This window comes from Taudactylus pleione, unplaced genomic scaffold, assembly GCF_031769625.1.
Source record: "Taudactylus pleione unplaced genomic scaffold, aTauple2 ptg001168l, whole genome shotgun sequence".
NCBI lineage: Eukaryota > Metazoa > Chordata > Amphibia > Anura > Myobatrachidae > Taudactylus > Taudactylus pleione.
The window spans coordinates 522416-543934 of record NW_028285569.1 but is presented as its reverse complement, the minus strand read 5'-3'; the positions used below and the strand labels follow the sequence as shown (position 1 = coordinate 543934).

At 50.1% G+C, this 21519-nt stretch overlaps 1 protein-coding gene across 1 annotated transcript in view; it reads right to left on the bottom strand.

The window, feature by feature from the left end:
- LOC148453343 (cytochrome P450 4B1-like) overlaps positions 1-21519 on the bottom strand; it is a 208016-nt gene that overhangs the window by 121461 nt on the left and 65036 nt on the right. The window lies entirely within an intron of this gene.

The following is a 21519-nucleotide window of genomic DNA, read 5'->3' as shown; positions in this document are numbered from 1 at the left end:
ATGAGACACTAGGGAGAGCAATGAGACACTAGGGAGAGTAATGAGACACTAGGAGAGCACTGAGATACTAGGGAACACTGCTGAGACACTAGGGAAAGCTGCTGAGAAACTATGGAGAGCTGCTCAGACACTAGGGAGAGCACTGTGACACTAGGGAATGCTGCAGAGACACTAGGGAGAGCGCTGAGACACTACGGAGAGCACTGAGACACTAGGGCAAGCTACGGAGACACTAGGGATAGCTGCTGAGACACTAGGGAGAGCACTGAGACTCTATGGAAAGCTGCTGAGACACTAGGGAAAGCTGCTGAGACACTAGGGACAGCACTGAGACACTAGGGACAGCACTGAGACAACAGGGAGAGCTGCTGAGACACTAAGGAGAGCTGCTGAGACACTAGGGAAAGCTGCTAAGACACTAAGGAGACCACTGAGACACTAGGGAGAGCTGCTGAGACACTAGGGAAAGCTGCTAAGACACTAGGAGGAGCACTGAGAAACTAGGGAGAGCACTGAGACACTAGGGAGAGCACTGAGACACTACAGAAAGCTGCTGAGACACTAGGGAAAGCTGCTGAGACATTAGGGAGAGCACTGAGATTCTAGGTAAAGCTGCTGAGACACTACAGAAAGCTACTAAGACACTAGGGAAAGCTGCTAAGACACTAGTGAGAGCTGCTCGGACACTAGGGAAATCTTCTGAGACACTTGGGAGAGCACTGAGACACTAGGGAGAGCACTGAGACACTACATAAAGCTGTTGAGACACTACTGAAAGCACTGAGACACTAGGAAGAGCACTGAGACACTAGGAAGAGCACTGAGACACTACAGAAAGCTGTTGAGACATTAGGGAAAGCACTGATACACTAGGGAGGGCACTTAGATACTAGTGAAAGCTGCTGAGACATTAGGGAAAGCTGCTGAGACACTAGGGATAGCACTGAGACACTAGGGAGAGCACTGAGACACGAGGGAGAGCACTGATACACTAGGGAAAGCTGCTGAGACACTTGGAAAAGCTGCTCAGACACTTCGGAGAGCACTGAGATACTAGGAAAAGCTGGTGAGACACTAGGGATAGCACTTAGACACCAGGGATAGCACTGAGACACTAGGGAGAGCACTGAGACACTAGGAAAAGCTGCTGAGACACCAGGGAGTGCACTTAGACACTAAGTAGAGCTGTTGGGACACTACAGAGAGAACTGAGACCCTAGGGAGAGCACTTAGACACTAGGGAGAGCAGTGAGACACTAGGGAAAGCTGCTAAGACACTAGGGAGAGCACTGAGACACTAGGGAGAGCACTTAGACACTAGGGAGAGCACTGAGACACTAGGAATAGCTGCTAAGACACTAGGGAGAGCACTGAGACACTAGGGAAAGCAGCTGAGACACTAGGGAGAGCATTTAGAAACTACAGAAAGCAGCTGGGACACTAGGGAGAGCACTGAGATACTAGGGAAAGCTGCTGAGACACTAGGTAGAGTGCTGAGACACTAGGGAGAGCAAAAAGACACTAGGGAGAGCAATGAGACACTAGGAGAGCACTGAGATACTTGGGAACGCTGCTGAGACACTAGGGAAAGCTGCTGAGACACTATGGAGAGCTGCTCAGACACTAGGGAGAGCACTGTGACACTAGGGAATGCTGCTGAGACACTAGGAGAGCACTGAGACACTATGGAAAGCTGCTGAGACACTAGGGAAAGCTGCTGATACACTAGGGGCAGCACTGAGACACTAGGGAGAGCACTGAGACAACAGGGAGAGCTGCTGAGACACTAGGGAAAGCTGCTGAGACACTAAGGAGAGCAGCTGAGACACTAGGGAAAGCTGCTAAGACACTAAGGAGAGCACTGAGACACTAGGGAGAGCTGCTGAGACACTAGGGAAAGCTGCTAAGACACTAGGGAGAGCACTGAGAAACTAGGGAGAGCACTGAGACACTAGGGAGAGCTGCTGAGACACTAGGGAAAGCTGCTGAGACATTAGGGAGAGCACTGAGACTCTAGGTAAAGCTGCTGAGACACTACAGAAAGCTACTGAGACATTAGGGAGAGCACTGATACTCTAGGTAAAGCTGCTGAGACACTAGGGAAAGCTGCTGAGACATTAGCGAGAGCACTGAGATACTAGGGAAAGCTGTTGAGACACTAGGGTGAGCTGCTGAGACACTAGGGAAAGCTGCTGAGACATTAGGGAGAGCACTGAGACTCTTGGTAAAGCTACTGAGACATTAGGGAGAGCACTGATACTCTAGGGAAAGCTGCTGAGACATTAGGGAGAGCACTAAGATACTAGGGAAAGCTGTTGAGACACTAGGGAGAGCTGCTGAGACATTAGGGAGAGCACTAAGAAACTAGGGAAAGCTGTTGAGACACTAGGGAGAGCTGCTGAGACACTAGGGAAAGTTGCTGAGACATTAGGGAGAGCACTGAGACACTAGGGAAAGCTGCTAAGGCACTTGGGAAAGCAGCTTTGACACAAGGGAGAGCACTGAGATACTAGGGAAAGCTGCTGAGACACTAGGGAAAGCTGCTGAGACTCTAAGGAGAGCTGCTGAGACACTAGGTAGAGCGCTGAGACACTAGGGAGAGCAATGAGACACTAGGAGAGCACAGAGATACTAGGGAACGCTGCTGAGACACTAGGGAAAGCTGCTGAGACACTATGGAGAGCTGCTCAGACACTAGGGAGAGCACTGAGACACTAGGGAATGCTGCAGAGATAATAGGGAGAGCGCTGAGACACTACGGAGAGCACTGAGACACTAGTGCAAGCTACTGAGACACTAGGGATAGCTGCTGAGACACTAGGGAGAGCACTGAGACACTATGGAAAGCTGCTGAGACACTAGGGAAAGCTGCTGAGACACTAGGGAGAGCACTGAGACACTAGGGAGAACTGCTGAGACACTAAGGAAAGTTGCAAAGACATTAGGGAGAGCACTGAGATTCTTGGGAAAGCTGCTGAGACACTAGGGAGAGCACTGAGACACTAGGGAGAGCTGCTGAGACACTACAGAAAGCTACTGAGACACTAGGGAAAGCTGCTGAGACATTAGGGAGAGCACTGAGATACTTGGGAAAACTGTTGCGACACTAGGGAGAGCACTAAGACACTAGGGAGAGCTGCTGAGACACTAGGGAAAGCTGCTGAGACTCTAGGGAGAGCACTGAGACACTAGGGAGAGCACTGAGACACTAGGGACAGCTGCTGAGACACTAGGGAAAGCTGCTGAGACATTAGGGAGAGCACTGAGACACTAGGTAAAGCTGCTGAGACACTACAGAAAGCTACTGAGACACTACAGAAAGCTACTGAGACACTAGGGAAAGCTGTTGAGACATTAGGAAGAGCACTGAGATACTAGGGAAAGCTGCTGAGACACTAGGGAAAGCTGCTGCGATACTAGGGAGAGCACTGAGACACTAGGGAGGGCTGCTGAGACACTATGGAAAGCTGCTGAGACATTAGGGAGAGCACTGAGACACTAGGGAAAGCTGCTAAGGCACTTGGGAAAGCAGCTGGGACACTAGGGAGAGCACTGAGATACTAGGGATAGCTGCTGAGACACTAGGTAGAGCGCTGAGACACTAGGAAGAGCAATGAGACACTAGGGAGAGCAATGAGACACTAGGGAGAGCACTGAGATACTAGGGAACGCTGCTGAGACACTAGGGAAAGCTGCTGAGACACTATGGAGAGCTGCTGAGACACAAGGGAGAGCACTGTGACACTTGGGAATGCTGCAGAGACACTAGGGAGAGCGCTGAGACACTAGGGAGAGCACTGAGACACTAGGGCAAGCTTCTGAGACACTAGGGTTAGGTGCTGAGACACTAGGGAGAGCACTGAGACACTATGGAAAGCAACTGAGATACTAGGGAAAGCTGCTGAGACACTAGGGACAGCACTGAGACACTAGGAAAATCACTGAGACAACAGGGAGAGCTGCTGAGACACTAGGGAAAGCTGCTGAGACACTAAGGAGAGCTGCTGAGACACTAGGGAAAGCTGCTAAGACACTAGGGAGAGCACTGAGACAACACAGATAGCTGCTGAGACATTAGGGAGAGCACTGAGATACTAGGGAGAGTTGTTGAGACACTCGGGAAAGCTACTGCGACACTAGGGAGAGCACTGAGACACTAGGGAGAGCTGCTGAGACACTAGGGAAAGCTGCTGAGACATTAGGGAGAGCACTGAGACACTAGGAAAAGCTGCTAAGGCACTTGGGAAAGCAGCTGGGACACTAGGGAGAGCACTGAGATACTAGGGCAAGCTGCTGAGACTAAGGAGAGCTGCTGGGACAATAGGGAGAGCGCTGAGACACTAGGGAGAGCAATGAGACACTAGGGAGAGCAATGAGACACTAGGGAAAGCTGCTGAGACATTAGGGAGAGCATTAGACACTTGGGAAAGCTGCTGAGACACTAGGGAAAGCTGCTGAGACACTAGGGAGAGCACTGAGACACTAGGGCAAGCTGCTGAGACTAAGGAGAGCTGCTGAGACACTAGGTAGAGCGCTGAGACACTTGGGAGAGCAATGAGACACTAGGGAGAGCAATGAGACACTTGGGAGAGCAATGAGACACTAGGAGAGCACTGAGATACTAGGGAACGCTGCTGAGACACTAGGGAAAGCTGCTGAGACACTAGGGAAAGCTGCTGAGACTAAGGAGAGCTGCTGAGACACTAGGTAGAGTGCTGAGACACTAGGTAGAGTGCTGAGACACTAGTGAGAGCAATGAGACACTAGGAGAGCACTGAGATACTAGGGAACGCTGCTGAGACACTAGGGAAAGCTGCTGAGACACTATGGAGAGCTGCTCAGACACTAGAGAGAGCACTGAGACAATAGGGAATGCTGCAGAGACACTAGGGAGAGCGCTGAGACACTAGGGAGAGCACTGAGACACTAGTGCAAGCTACTGAGACACTAGGGATAGCTGCTGAGACACTAGGGAAAGAACTGAGACACTATGGAAAGCACTGAGACACTATGGAAAGCTGCTGAGACACTATGGAAAGCTGCTGAGACACTAGGGAGAGCACTGAGACACTAGGGAGAGCTATGAGACACTAGGGAGAGCAATGAGACACTAGGGAGAGCACTGAGACACTAGGGATAGCTGCTGAGACACTACAGAAAGCTGTTGGGACACTAGGTAAAGCAGTGAGACACTAGGGAGAGCTGCTGAGACACTAGAGAAAGCTGCTGAGACACTAGGGAGAGCTGCTAAGACACTAGGGAGAACTGCTAAGACACTAGGGAGAGCACTGAGACACTAGGGCAAGCTACTGAGACACTAGGGATAGGTGCTGAGACACTAGGGAGAGCACTGAGACACTATGGAAAGCTGCTGAGACACTAGGGAAAGCTGCTGAGACATTAAGGAGAGCTGCTGAGACACTAGGGAAAGCTTATAAGACACTAAGGAGAGCACTGAGACATTAGGGAGAGCTGATGAGACACTAGGGAAAGCTGCTAAGACACTAGGGAGAGCACTGAGAAACTAGGGAGAGCACTGAGACACTAGGGAGAGCACTGAGACACTACAGAAAGCTGTTGGGACACTAGGTAAAGCACTGAGACACTATGGAGAGCTGCTGAGACACTAGAGAAAGCTGCTGAGACACTAGAGAGAGCTGCTAAGACACTAGGGAGAGCTGCTAAGACACTAGGGAGAGCACTGAGACACTAGGGAGAGCAAAGAGACACTAGGGAGAGCAATGAGACACTAGGGAGAGCACTGAGACACTAGGGATAGCTGCTGAGACACTAGGGAAAGCTGCTGAGACACTATGGAGTTCACTGAGACACTAGGGAAAGTTGCTGAGACACTAGGGAGAGCACTGAGACACTAGGAAAAGCACTGAGACACTAGGGAGAGCTGCTGAGACACTAAAGAAAGCTGTTGGGACACTAGGTAAAACACTGAGACACTAGGGAGAGCTGCTGAGACACTAGGGAGAGCTGCTGAGACACTAGGGCAAGCTGCTAAGACACTAGGGATAGCTGCTGAGACACTAGGGAAAGCACTGAGACACTATAGAAAGCACTGAGACACTATGGAAAGCTGCTGAGACACTAGGGAAAGCTGCTGAGACACTAGGGAGAGCACTGAGACACTAGGAAAATCACTGAGACACAAGGGAGAGCACTGAGACACTACAGAAAGCTGTTGGGACACTAGGTAAAGCAGTGAGACACTAGGGAGAGCTGCTGAGACACTAGAGAAAGCTGCTGAGACACTAGGGAGAGCTGCTAAGACACTAGGGAGAGCTGCTAAGACACTAGGTAGAGCACTGAGACACTAGGGAGAGCAATGAGACACTAGGGAGAGCAATGAGACACTAGGGAGAGCACTGAGACACTAGGGATAGCTGCTGAGACACTAGGGAAAGCTGCTGAGACACTATGGAGTTCACTGAGACACTAGGGAAAGTTGCTGAGACACTAGGGAGAGCACTGAGACACTAGGAAAAGCACTGAGACACTAGGGAGAGCTGCTGAGACACTAAATAAAGCTGTTGGGACACTAGGAAAAACACTGAGACACTAGGGAGAGCTGCTGAGACACTAGGGCAAGCTGCTAAGACATTAGGGATAGCTGCTGAGACACTAGGGAAAGCACTGAGACACTAGGAAAATCACTGAGACACAAGGGAGAGCACTGAGACACTACAGAAAGCTGTTGGGACACTAGGTAAAGCAGTGAGACACTAGGGAGAGCTGCTGAGACACTAGAGAAAGCTGCTGAGACACTAGGGAGAGCTGCTAAGACACTAGGGAGAGCTGCTAAGACACTAGGTAGAGCACTGAGACACTAGGGAGAGCAATGAGACACTAGGGAGAGCAATGAGACACTAGGGAGAGCACTGAGACACTAGGGATAGCTGCTGAGACACTAGGGAAAGCTGCTGAGACACTATGGAGGTCACTGAGACACTAGGGAAACTTGCTGACACACTAGGGAGAGCACTGAGACACTAGGAAGAGCACTGAGACACTAGGGAAAGCTGTTGAGACACTAAGGAGAGCTGCTGAGATACTAGCGAGAGCACTGAGACACTAGGGAGAGCACTGAGACACTACAGACAGCTGTTGGGACACTAGGGAGAGCACTGAGACACTAGGGAAAGCTACTAAGGCTCTTGGGAAAGCAGCTGGGACACTAGGGAGAGCACTGAGATACTAGGGAGAGCTGCTGAGACACTAGGTAGAGCGCTGAGACACTAGGGAGAGCAATGAGACACTAGGAGAGCACTGAGATACTAGGGAACACTGCTGAGACACTAGGGATAGCTGCTGAGACACTATGGAGAGCTGCTCAGACACTAGGGAGAGCACTGTGACACTAGGGAATGCTGCAGAGACACTAGGGAGAGCGCTGAGACACTAGGGAGAGCACTGAGACACTAGGGCAAGCTACTGAGACACTAGGGAAATGTGCTGAGACACTAGGGAGAGCACTGAGACACTATGGAAAGCTGCTGAGACACTAGGGAAAGCTGCTGAGACACTAAGGAAAGCTGTTGAGACACTAGGGAAAGCAGCTAAGACACTAGGGAGAGCACTGAGAAACTAGGGAGAGCACTGAGACAATACAGAAAGCTGCTGAGACACTAGGGAAAGCTGCTGAGACATTAGGGAGAGCACTGAGACTCTAGGTAAAGCTGCTGAGACACTATAGAAAGCTACGGAGACATTAGGGAGAGCACTGAGATACTAGGGAAAGCTGTTGGGACACTAGGGAAAGCTGCTGCGACACTAGGGAGAGCACTGAGACACTAGGGAGAGCTGCTGAGACACTATGGAGAGCACTGAGATACTAGGGAGGGCTGTTGAGACTCTAGGGAAAGCTACTGCGACACTAGGGAGAGCACTGAGACACTAGGGAGAGCTGCTGAGACACTAGGGAAAGCTGCTGAGACATTAGGGAGAGCACTGAGACACTAGGGAAAGCTGCTAAGGCACTTGGGAAAGCAGCTGGGACACTAGGGAGAGCACTGAGATACTAGGGCAAGCTGCTGAGACACTAGGGAAAGCTGCTGAGACTAAGGAGAGCTGCTGAGACACTAGGTAGAGCGCTGAGACACTAGGGAGAGCAATGAGACACTAGGGAGAGCACTGAGACACTAGGGAAAGCTGCTGAGACATTAGGGAGAGCACTGAGACACTAGGGCAAGCTGCTGAGACACTAGGGAAAGCTGCTGAGACTAAGGAGAGCTGCTTAGACACTAGGTAGAGCGCTGAGACACTAGGGAGAGCGCTGAGACACTTGGGAGAGCAATGAGACACTAGGGAGAGCAATGAGACACTAGGAGAGCACTGAGATACTAGGGAACGCTTCTGAGACACTAGGGAAAGCTGCTGAGACACTATGGAGAGCTGCTCAGACACTAGGGAAAGCACTGAGACACTAGGGAATGCTACAGAGACACTAGGGAGAGCGCAGAGACACTAGGGAGAGCTCTGAGACACTAGGGCAAGCTACTGAGACACTAGGGATAGCTGCTGAGACACTAGGGAAAGCACTGAGACACTATGGAAAGCACTGAGACACTATGGAAAGCTGCTGAGACACTAGGGAAAGCTGCGGAGACACTAGGGAGAGCACTGAGACACTAGGAAAATCACTGAGACACAAGGGAGAGCTGCTGAGACACTAGGGAAAGCTGCTGAGACACTAAGGAGAGCACTGAGACACTAGGGAGAGCTGCTGAGACACTAGGGAAAGCTGCTAAGACACTAGGGAGAGCACTGAGAAACTAGGGAGTGCACTGAGACACTAGGGAGAGCACTGAGACACTACAGAAAGCTGTTGGGACACTATGTAAAGCACTGAGACACTAGGGAGAGCTGCTGAGACACTAGAGAAAGCTGCTGAGACACTAGGGAGAGCTGCTAAGACACTAGGGAGAGCTGCTAAGACACTAGGTAGAGCACTGAGACACTAGGGAGAGCAATGAGATACTAGGGAGAGCAATGAGACACTAGAGAGAGCACTGAGACACTAGGGAAAGCTGCTGAGACACTATGGAGTTCACTGAGACACTAGGGAAAGTTGCTGAGACACTAGGGAGAGCACTGAGACACTAGAAAGAGCACTGAGACACTAGGGAGAGCTGCTGAGACACTAGGGAAAGCTGTTGAGACACTAAGGAGAGCTGCTGAGATACTAGCGAGAGCACTGAGACACTAAGGAGAGCACTGAGACACTACAGAAAGCAGTTGGGACACTAGGTAGAGCACTGAGACACTAGGGAAAGCTGCAAAGGCACTTGGGAAAGCAGCTGGGACACTAGGGAGAGCACTGAGATACTAGGGAGAGCTGCTGAGACACTAGGTAGAGCGCTGAGACACTAGGGAGAGCAATGAGACACTAGGGAGAGCAATGAGACACTAGGAGAGCACTGAGATACTAGGGAACGCTGCTGAGACACTAGGGATAGCTGCTGAGACACTATGGAGAGCTGCTCAGACACTAGGGAGAGCACTGTGACACTAGGGAGAGCGCTGAGACACTAGGGCAAGCTACTGAGACACTAGGGATAGGTGCTGAGACACTAGGGAGAGCACTGAGACACTATGGAAAGCTGCTGAGATACTAGGGAAAGCTGCTGAGACACCAGGGATAGCACCGAGACACTAGGAAAATCACTGAGACAACAGGGAGAGCTGCTGAGACACTAGGGAAAGCTGCTGAGACACTAAGAAGAGCTGCTGCGACACTAGGGAGAGCACTGAGACTCTAGGTAAAGCTGCTGAGACACTATAGAAAGCTACTGAGACATTAGGGAGAGCACTGAGATACTAGGGAAAGCTGTTGGGACACTAGGGAAAGCTGCTGAGACACTAAGGAGAGCTGCTGAGACACTAGGGCAAGCTGCTAAGACACTAGGGATAGCTGCTGAGACACTATAGAAAGCTACTGAGACATTAGGGAGAGCACTGAGATACTAGGGAAAGCTGCTGAGACACTAGGGAAACCTGCTAAGACACTAGGGAGAGCACTGAGAAACTAGGGAGAGCACTGAGACACTACAGAAAGCTGCTGAGACACTAGGGAAAGCTGCTGCGACACTAGGGAGAGCACTGAAACTCTAGGTAAAGCTGCTGAGACACTATAGAAAGCTACTGAGACATTAGGGAGAGCACTGAGATACTAGGGAAAGCTGTTGGGACACTAGGGAAAGCTGCTGTGACACTAGGGAGAGCACTGAGACACTAGGGAGAGCTGCTGAGACACTATGGAGAGCACTGAGACACTAGGGAAAGCTGCTAAGGCACTTGGGAAAGCAGCTCGGACACTAGGGAGAGCACTGAGACACTAGGTAGAGCGCTGAGACACTAGTGAGACCAATGAGACACTAGGGAGAGCAATGAGACACTAGGAGAGCACTGAGATGCTAGGGAATGCTGCTGAGACACTAGGGAAAGCTGCTGAGACACTATGGAGAGCTGCTCAGACACTAGGGAGAGCACTGAGACACTAGGGAATGCTGCAGAGACACTAGGGAGAGCGCTGAGACACTAGGGAGAGCACTGAGACACTAGGGCAAGCTACTGAGACACTAGGGATAGCTGCTGAGACACTAGGGAAAGCACTGAGACACTATGGAAAGCACTGAGACACTATGGAAAGCTGCTGAGACACTAGGGAGAGCACTGAGACACTAGGAAAATCACTGAGACACCAGGGAGAGCTGCTGAGACACTAGGGAAAGCTGCTGAGACACTAAGGAGAGCTGCTGAGACACTAGGGAAAGCTTCTAAGACACTAAGGAGAGCACTGAGACATTAGGGAGAGCTGATGAGACACTAGGGAAAGCTGCTAAGACACTAGGGAGAGCACTGAGAAACTAGGGAGAGCACTGAGACACTAGGGAGAGCACTGAGACACTACAGAAAGCTGTTGGGACACTAGGTAAAGCACTGAGACACTATGGAGAGCTGCTGAGACACTAGAGAAAGCTGCTGAGACACTAGAGAGAGCTGCTAAGACACTAGGGAGAGCTGCTAAGACACTAGGGAGAGCACTGAGACACTAGGGAGAGCAAAGAGACACTAGGGAGAGCAATGAGACACTAGGGAGAGCACTGAGACACTAGGGATAGCTGCTGAGACACTAGGGAAAGCTGCTGAGACACTATGGAGTTCACTGAGACACTAGGGAAAGTTGCTGAGACACTAGGGAGAGCACTGAGACACTAGGAAAAGCACTGAGACACTAGGGAGAGCTGCTGAGACACTAAAGAAAGCTGTTGGGACACTAGGTAAAACACTGAGACACTAGGGAGAGCTGCTGAGACACTAGGGAGAGCTGCTGAGACACTAGGGCAAGCTGCTAAGACACTAGGGATAGCTGCTGAGACACTAGGGAAAGCACTGAGACACTAGGAAAATCACTGAGACACAAGGGAGAGCACTGAGACACTACAGAAAGCTGTTGGGACACTAGGTAAAGCAGTGAGACACTAGGGAGAGCTGCTGAGACACTAGAGAAAGCTGCTGAGACACTAGGGAGAGCTGCTAAGACACTAGGGAGAGCTGCTAAGACACTAGGTAGAGCACTGAGACACTAGGGAGAGCAATGAGACACTAGGGAGAGCAATGAGACACTAGGGAGAGCACTGAGACACTAGGGATAGCTGCTGAGACACTAGGGAAAGCTGCTGAGACACTATGGAGGTCACTGAGACACTAGGGAAACTTGCTGACACACTAGGGAGAGCACTGAGACACTAGGAAGAGCACTGAGACACTAGGGAGAGCTGCTGAGACACTAGGGAAAGCTGTTGAGACACTAAGGAGAGCTGCTGAGATACTAGCGAGAGCACTGAGACACTAGGGAGAGCACTGAGACACTACAGACAGCTGTTGGGACACTAGGGAGAGCACTGAGACACTAGGGAAAGCTACTAAGGCTCTTGGGAAAGCAGCTGGGACACTAGGGAGAGCACTTAGATACTAGGGAGAGCTGCTGAGACACTAGGTAGAGCGCTGAGACACTAGGGAGAGCAATGAGACACTAGGGAGAGCAATGAGACACTAGGAGAGCACTGAGATACTAGGGAACACTGCTGAGACACTAGGGATAGCTGCTGAGACACTATGGAGAGCTGCTCAGACACTAGGGAGAGCACTGTGACACTAGGGAATGCTGCAGAGACACTAGGGAGAGCGCTGAGACACTAGGGAGAGCACTGAGACACTAGGGCAAGCTACTGAGACACTAGGGATAGGTGCTGAGACACTAGGGATAGGTGCTGAGACACTAGGGAGAGCACTGAGACACTATGGAAAGCTGCTGAGACACTAGGGAAAGCTGCTGAGACACTAAGGAGAGCTGCTGAGACACTAGGGAAAGCAGCTAAGACACTAGGGAGAGCACTGAGAAACTAGGGAGAGCACTGAGACAATACAGAAAGCTGCTGAGACACTAGGGAAAGCTGCTGAGACATTAGGGAGAGCACTGAGACTCTAGCTAAAGCTGCTGAGACACTATAGAAAGCTACGGAGACATTAGGGAGAGCACTGAGATACTAGGGAAAGCTGTTGGGACACTAGGGAAAGCTGCTGCGACACTAGGGAGAGCACTGAGACACTAGGGAGAGCTGCTGAGACACTATGGAGAGCACTGAGATACTAGGGAGGGCTGTTGAGACTCTAGGGAAAGCTACTGCGACACTAGGGAGAGCACTGAGACACTAGGGAGAGCTGCTGAGACACTAGGGAAAGCTGCTGAGACATTAGGGAGAGCACTGAGACACTAGGGAAAGCTGCTAAGGCACTTGGGAAAGCAGCTGGCACACTAGGGAGAGCACTGAGATACTAGGGCAAGCTGCTGAGACACTAGGGAAAGCTGCTGAGACTAAGGAGAGCTGCTGAGACACTAGGTAGAGTGCTGAGACACTAGGGAGAGCAATGAGACACTAGGGAGAGCACTGAGACACTTGGGAAAGCTGCTGAGACATTAGGGAGAGCACTGAGACACTAGGGCAAGCTGCTGAGACACTAGGGAAAGCTGCTGAGACTAAGGAGAGCTGCTTAGACACTAGGTAGAGCGCTGAGACACTAGGGAGAGCGCTGAGACACTTGGGAGAGCAATGAGACACTAGGGAGAGCAATGAGACACTAGGAGAGCACTGAGATACTAGGGAACGCTGCTGAGACACTAGGGAAAGCTGCTGAGACACTATAGAGAGCTGCTCAGACACTAGGGAGTGCACTGAGACACTAGGGAATGCTGCAGAGACACTAGGTAGAGCGCTGAGACACTAGGGAGAGCTCTGAGACACTAGGGCAAGCTACTGAGACACTAGGGATAGCTGCTGAGACACTAGGGAAAGCACTGAGACACTATGGAAAGCACTGAGACACTATGGAAAGCTGCTGAGACACTAGGGAAAGCTGCGGAGACACTAGGGAGAGCACTGAGACACTAGGAATATCACTGAGACACAAGGGAGAGCTGCTGAGACACTAGGGAAAGCTGCTGAGACACTAAGGAGAGCACTGAGACACTAGGGAGAGCTGCTGAGACACTAGGGAAAGCTGCTAAGACACTAGGGAGAGCACTGAGAAACTAGGGAGTGCACTGAGACACTAGGGAGAGCACTGAGACACTACAGAAAGCTGTTGGGACACTATGTAAAGCACTGAGACACTAGGGAGAGCTGTAGAGACACTAGAGAAAGCTGCTGAGACACTAGGGAGAGCTGCTAAGACACTAGGGAGAGCTGCTAAGACAATAGGGAGAGCACTGAGACACTAGGGAGAGCAATGAGACATGAGGGAGAGCAATGAGACACTAGAGAGAGCACTGAGACACTAGGGATAGCTGCTGAGACACTAGGGAAAGCTGCTGAGACACTATGGAGTTCACTGAGACACTAGGGAAAGTTGCTGAGACACTAGGGAGAGCACTGAGACACTAGGAAGAGCACTGAAACACTAGGGAGAGCTGCTGAGACACTAGGGAAAGCTGTTGAGACACTAAGGAGAGCTGCTGAGATACTAGCGAGAGCACTGAGACACTAGGGAGAGCACTGAGACACTACAGAAAGCAGTTGGGACACTAGGTAGAGCACTGAGACACTAGGGAAAGCTGCAAAGGCACTTGGGAAAGCAGCTGGGACACTAGGGAGAGCACTGAGATACTAGGGAGAGCTGCTGAGACACTAGGTAGAGCGCTGAGACACTAGGGAGAGCAATGAGACACTAGGGAGAGCAATGAGACACTAGGAGAGCACTGAGATACTAGGGAACGCTGCTGAGACACTAGGGATAGCTGCTGAGACACTATGGAGAGCTGCTCAGACACTAGGGAGAGCACTGTGACACTAGGGAATGCTGCAGAGACACTAGGGAGAGCGCTGAGACACTAGGGAGAGCACTGAGACACTAGGGCAAGCTACTGAGACACTAGGGATAGGTGCTGAGACACTAGGGAGAGCACTGAGACACTATGGAAAGCTGCTGAGATACTAGGGAAAGCTGCTGAGACACCAGGGATAGCACCGAGACACTAGAAAAAATCACCGAGACAACAGGGAGAGCTGCTGAGACACTAAGGAGAGCTGCTGAGACACTAGGGAAAGCTGCTAAGACACTAGGGAGAGCACTGAGAAACTAGGGAGAGCACTGAGACACTACAGAAAGCTGCTGAGACACTAGGGAAAGCTGCTGCAACACTAGGGAGAGCACTGAGACTCTAGGTAAAGCAGCTGAGACACTATAGAAAGCTACTGAGACATTAGGGAGAGCACTGAAATACTAGGGAAAGCTGTTGGGACACTAGGGAAACCTGCTGTGACACTAGGGAGAGCACTGAGACACTAGGGAGAGCTGCTGAGACACTATGGAGAGCACTGAGACACTATGGAAAGCTGCTAAGGCACTTGGGAAAGCAGCTCGGACACTAGGGAGAGCACTGAGACACTAGGTAGAGCGCTGAGACACTAGGGAGACCAATGAGACACTAGGGAGAGCAATGAGACACTAGGAGAGCACTGAGATGCTAGGGAACGCTGCTGAGACACTAGGGAAAGCTGCTGAGACACTATGGTGAGCTGCTCAGACACTAGGGAGAGCACTGAGACACTAGGGAATGCTGCAGAGACACTAGGGAGAGCGCTGAGACACTAGGGAGAGCACTGAGACACTAGGGCAAGCTACTGAGACACTAGGGATAGCTGCTGAGACACTAGGGAAAGCACTGAGACACTATGGAAAGCACTGAGACACTATGGAAAGCTGCTGAGACACTAGGGAAAGCTGCTGAGACACTAGGGAGAGCACTGAGACACTAGGAAAATCACTGAGACACCAGGGAGAGCTGCTGAGACACTAGGGAAAGCTGCTGAGACACTAAGGAGAGCTGCTGAGACACTAGGGAAAGCTGCTAAGACACTAAGGAGAGCACTGAGACATTAGGGAGAGCTGATGAGACACTAGGGAAAGCTGCTAAGACACTAGGGAGAGCACTGAGAAACTAGGGAGAGCACTGAGACACTAGGGAGAGCACTGAGACACTACAGAAAGCTGTTGGGACACTAGGTAAAGCACTGAGACACTAGGGAGAGCTGCTGAGACACTAGAGAAAGCTGCTGAGACACTAGAGAGAGCTGCTAAGACACTAGGGAGAGCTGCTAAGACACTAGGTAGAGCACTGAGACACTAGGGAGAGCAATGAGACACTAGGGAGAGCAATGAGACACTAGAGAGAGCACTGAGACACTAGGGATAGCTGCTGAGACACTAGGGAAAGCTGCTGAGACACTATGGAGTTCACTGAGACACTAGGGAAAGTTGCTGAGACACTAGGGAGAGCACTGAGACACTAGGAAAAGCACTGAGACACTAGGGAGAGCTGCTGAGACACTAAAGAAAGCTGTTGGGACACTAGGTAAAACACTGAGACACTAGGGAGAGCTGCTGAGACACTAGGGCAAGCTGCTACGACACTAGGGCAAGCTGCTAAGACACTAGGGAGGGCTACTCAGACACTAGGGAGAGCTACTCAGACACTAGGGAGAGCACTGAGAAACTTGGGAGAGCACTGAGACACTAGGGAGAGCACTGAGACACTAGGGAGATCAGTGAGACACTACAGAAAGCTGTTGGGACTCTAGGTAAAGCACTGAGACACTAGGGAGAGCTGCTGAGACACTAGGGAGAGCTGCTAAGACACTAGGGAAAGCTGCTCAGACACTAGGGAGAGCTGCTCAGACACTAGGGAAAGCTGCTGAGACACTAGGGAAAGCTGCTGAGACACTAGGGAGAGCACTTAGAAACTACAGAAAGCTGCTGAGACACTAGGGAAAGCTGCTGAGACACTAGGGAAAGCTGCTGAGACACTAAGGAGTGCACTGATACACTAGGGAAATGTCTTCTACCTCAATAATTCCTGGACAGAAAGCTGCCAGAAGTTTTGCTACACAGGCAGTGTAGCCGGCATTTAATAACGGCTGGGATATTATAACACTATAAAATAAAACAGATCTAGTTTTTATTAAGGCAACACTTTGAGTCTCACAGTATTCTGGCATTTATCTCAGCAAGTCTATTCCTTCCTGTCAGTGGTTCCGCCTAATATACGATTATACTGACAGGTGTAGTAACCTGGCCGTAGGAAGACGGTGTAACTCAGTGTAACAGGCGATGACTGCATATCATCACATTACATAGCAATAGCTCGCCAACTTGTTTCTTAGTACATCCATATTCCTCAGTAGGAATGAATATACCTACATTTCTGGATCCATATGTTGAGATTTTGTTTGCATTTAGGGAATCCAATTGATTTTAATGGAAGTAAAATACTGGCTAAAAATATATCCCCGGTCAAACCGCAGGAACTTCAATTATAAACCAGGGCAAGTAAATAATATATGTGCACCTACAAACGTAAACTTGGCCAAAATGGTCTAGACTCCCTTAAGGGATTAGTATGGTGTTGTATTTGTTTAATAGGAATGTGATAGAAGATATATTTATATATATATATATATATATATATATATATATATATATATATGTATATTTGTGATAGGATCACTGGTAAAGTGGTCTGTGACAGGGACATTTATCCCAGGTTCCTGTCTTATGTGTTTTAAATCCCCAGGAGAAAGTCTGCAGTGTAGCAGGCTTGAGTCTCGGCTTTTTGAAAAGCCGGTTTGGTACCTGGGGGTTGTGGGTGAGAGGAGAGGGAGGGCTCCACCCACGGCCACTCCAGGTTTTGGTTCTCGCAGCCTGGTAACAGGCTTGTTAGGGTTTCCACCTGAGAGTGGCCAATATAAGCCTAGTGTGTTTAGGGCTGTGTCTCACCTGGGAGAGCAGACAGGGAGTTTGCTCAGAGACATTTGAAAACCTAACTGTGAGTGTTGTGCTCTGCCTTTGTTGCTGGTGAGGGCATTAGGCCCTGCCAGGTTCTGGTAGTGAGGGAACCACCTGTGAAGTTAGTGCCCCGACAGGGCTAGGATTTATGTTTATGTTTTCTTTATATTATTTCTGACATTGTACAATAAAGACTGGCGCCGACCAGCTTGTACTCGAACCCAGTCTGGCGTACTGTTTCCCAGCTGCTGTGTGTGAAAGGAAGGAGTCCTCTACCCAGGAGAGGGACCCCCTAACCTGACTGTGTCACAATATGGTGGAGAATGCGGGCACTCACACACACTGAAGTTGCAGCGAGAGGAAAACTTTCCGTTTAAAAATTAAAGGGACAGACACCCAATTTGTGAGTGTGGAAATAACACTGTGTCCTTGGAGTCCCATAGAGGAGGCGTCAGCCAATGCTCAGAGAGGCAAGGTTCAGCTTCCAACCTACACCCCAGGACAAAATGGAGGAAATTGTTAAGGCCTTGCTCCAAGCTACAGCAGCTCAGCAGGAATCTACCAGGGCTCAGCAGGAAGCTACAGCAGCTCAGCAGGAATCCACCAGGGTGCAACTGTTGGCCTTGGAGACAGCCCAGAGGCAACAACAGTTCGCCATCGAGGAAACCTGCCAGGCCATAAAAGAGGTGGTACAGCACCTGGTCGCCCGGCCCAGAGATGTTACTACTGGTCCTCCCACCACCACTCACTCCATACGAGCCAGTTACTTCCTCCAAAAGATGACTTCGGGCGATGATGTGGAGGCCTATCTCGCCGTATTTGAAAGAACGGCCGAAAGGGAGAGTTGGCCCAAGGAGCAGTGGGCAAGTCTGGTGGCACCTTTTTTGTCTGGGGAGCCACAAAAAGCATATTTCGACTTATGCCTGGCTGATGCCAAGGACTATAAAAAACTAAAACAGGAGATCCTAACTCGCTTGGGAGTCACCACCTTTGTTCGTGCCCAATGGGTCCACCACTGGGAGTTCCATATGGTCAAGCCTCCACGTTCACAGATGCATGACCTCGTCCATCTGTCCTCAAAATGGCTACAGCCCGAGATGCTGACGGGACCACAGATTGTGGAAAGGGTCGTGATGGGCCGGTACCTGCGATCATTACCTGTGACTCTGAGCAAGTGGGTGAGCCATGCAGACCCTAAGTCCACGGACCAATTGGTCGAGCTGGTGGAGAGGTACGTGGCAGCTGAGGAGCTGATGAGTATGCCCCACCGAGCCCCGATGGCGCACCGGCGAACTCCCACAGACACTGGTAAGACTGTTCCAGGGGAGAAGGGTGCTGGGCGGTGGAATGTACCTAAGACTGAGGGTGTAGAACCTGGAGACAGGCCTGCCAGGCCGGGAAGGTTCTTGCCCCGTAAACGAATAGACATTAATATGACTCAGTGTTTTCGATGTGGTGACTTCGGCCATATTGCCGCTAATTGTTCACTTACAACTGAACCTATGCAATGTGATACTGCTCATGTCTACCGCAGAGCGTCTTTCTTTGCACAGACAGCCTGTACGGCTGACCGGCGGGCTGAGACTGATAAGCACATGTGTGTACTCACTGTAGATGGCAACCGAGTAGAGGCACTGTTAGACTCTGGTAGCTTGGTGACACTTATGAAAGCTGAGCTGGTGGACCCCTTGAGGTGTAAGGGGAAAACTGTTGGTGTGACCCGCATACATGGGGATACTCTATATTATGTTACTGCAGAGGTGAACATCGAGACACCATGTGGTTCTGCTATAGTTTCTGTGGGTTTGGTACATGGTCTGATGTACGATGCAATATTGGGGAAAGACTTTGCTCACTTCTGGAAGTTGTGGGAAAGCCGTTTTGTTCCAGAAGTGGACAACCCCGATCCATTTGAGAAGGTTGTCGATGTAGTGGTGGAGGGAGTTTCTTCTGAGTCAGAGTTATTCCCTTTTTCTACTATGATTGGCGAACTCAAGAATGCGGAGCGTGACGGTGGCCCGCCAACTGATGTGCCTCCCATTGAGGTGGGAAGTGTTGTTGGGCCAGTTGATCGTCTGCCTGATTTAGAGGTCAGAAGAGAGGTCTTTGCCATGGAGCAGTTGAATAACCCTACTTTGGTAAAAGCCAGGGGGGCTACAGTTGTTCCGCCCCATAGGTCGAAACAAAGGGGGGGGATATGTGATAGGATCACTGGTAAAATGGTCTGTGACAGGGACATTTATCCCAGGTTCCTGTCTTATGTGTTTTAAATCCCCAGGAGAAAGTCTGCAGTGTAGCAGGCTTGAGTCTCGGCTTTTTGAAAAGCCGGTTTGGGACCTGGGGGTTGTGGGTGAGAGGAGAGGGAGGGCTCCACCCATGGCCACTCCAGGTTTTGGTTCTCGCAGCCTGGTAACAGGCTTGTTAGAGTTTCCACCTGAGAGTGGCCAATATAAGCCTAGTGTGTTTAGGGCTGAGTGTCTCACCTGGGAGAGCAAGCAGGGAGTTTGCTCAGAGACACTTGAAAACCTAACTGTGAGTGTTGCGCTGTGCCTTTGTTGCTGGTGAGGGCATTAGGCCCTGCCAGGTTCTGGTAGTGAGGGAACCACCTGTGAAGTTAGTGCCCCGACAGGGCTAGGATTTATGTTTATGTTTTCTTTATATTATTTCTGACATTGTACAATAAAGACTGGTGCCGACCAGCTTGTACTCGAACCCAGTCTGGCGTACTGTTTCCCAGCTGCTGTGTGTGAAAGGAAGGAGTCCTCTACCCAGGAGAGGGACCCCCTAACCTGACTGTGTCACTATATATATATATATATATATATTTTTTTTTTTTATTATTTATTGTGATACCGGCACTGGAGAAGTGTGGAATGGCTTATATGTATGTCCTAGGTTCCTGTCATATGTGTTCTGAAACCCCCAGGAGAAGTCTGTTTGGGAAAAACAGACTAGAAATGTCAGCTTTAGAGAAAAGCCAGTTTGGGTCCTGGGGTTGTGGATGTGAGGAGAGGGAGGGCTCCATCCACAGGCCACTCAAGGTTTTAGGCCTTTCAGCCTGGTAGGCTCATTAGGGCTTGCAGCTGGTAATGACTAATATAAGCTGGGTTAAGGCCCCCATACATCAGAGATTGATTGCAGCAATCGTGCAATTTGCAATCGATTGTGTATAAAATCTTTCCCTTTTTCAATCGATTGCAAATTGCAGAATTGGCACAATCGACTGAAAAAGGGAAAGATTTTTATACACAATCGATTGTAAATTGCACGATTGCTGCAACCAATCTCTGATGTATCGGGGTCTTTAGTTTGTGGCTGAGTGTCTCACACCTTCACACCTGGGAGAGCAGGCAGACTAGCCTGTTCAGAGACACTTGGTTACTTTCCTTGTAAGTACTGTGCACGTGCATTGTTAATGGTGAGGGCAATAGGCCCTACCATTATTATAGAGAGGGAATCTGCTGTGCAGCTAGTGCCCAGCCGGGCTAGGACTTATGTTTATGTTTTGTTTATGTTTCTATTCATTTGGCACAATAAAGACTAGCGCCGACCAGTTTGTACGAGAACCCCAGACTTGTATCCTGTTTCTACGGCTGCTGTGTGTGTAAAGAGGGAGTCCATCCACCCCAGGAGAGGTATCCCTATCCTGACTGTGTCACATTATATATATATATATAAAAAGGCTTAATCCAAGGCACCCAACCATCTGCGGTGCCCTTGGTATGTGACCACACCATCTACATAAAAAATATCATACAAACTTGGCACTCACTTGCTATGTATATATATACACTGTTATGAATCGGAATAGGCAGTTGTAAATTATGTTCTTGGAATTTGTTAAAAAGCAGTAATGCGGAGGTGCCCTTAGAATGTTACAGTGTTTATATTTGTTTGAATACAAACTCATTCTACCCAATCCGCACAGGCTCCAGAGCTCCAGTAACATAAACTGTTTTATTATTTGTGGGTGCAAATGACCTCTTTCAGCGGTTACGCATTGAATTTATGTCCTGTTGCAATGCTGTTATTGAGACTGTACATAGCAGCTGGTTGGATTGGCTCCTGTCCTTATTATACACCTGTTCTATTGCAGCAGATATAGAATATATGTGGCTGCCGGTCACTGACCAGGGTAAACAGCCCGGTCTGACACGGCCCCGC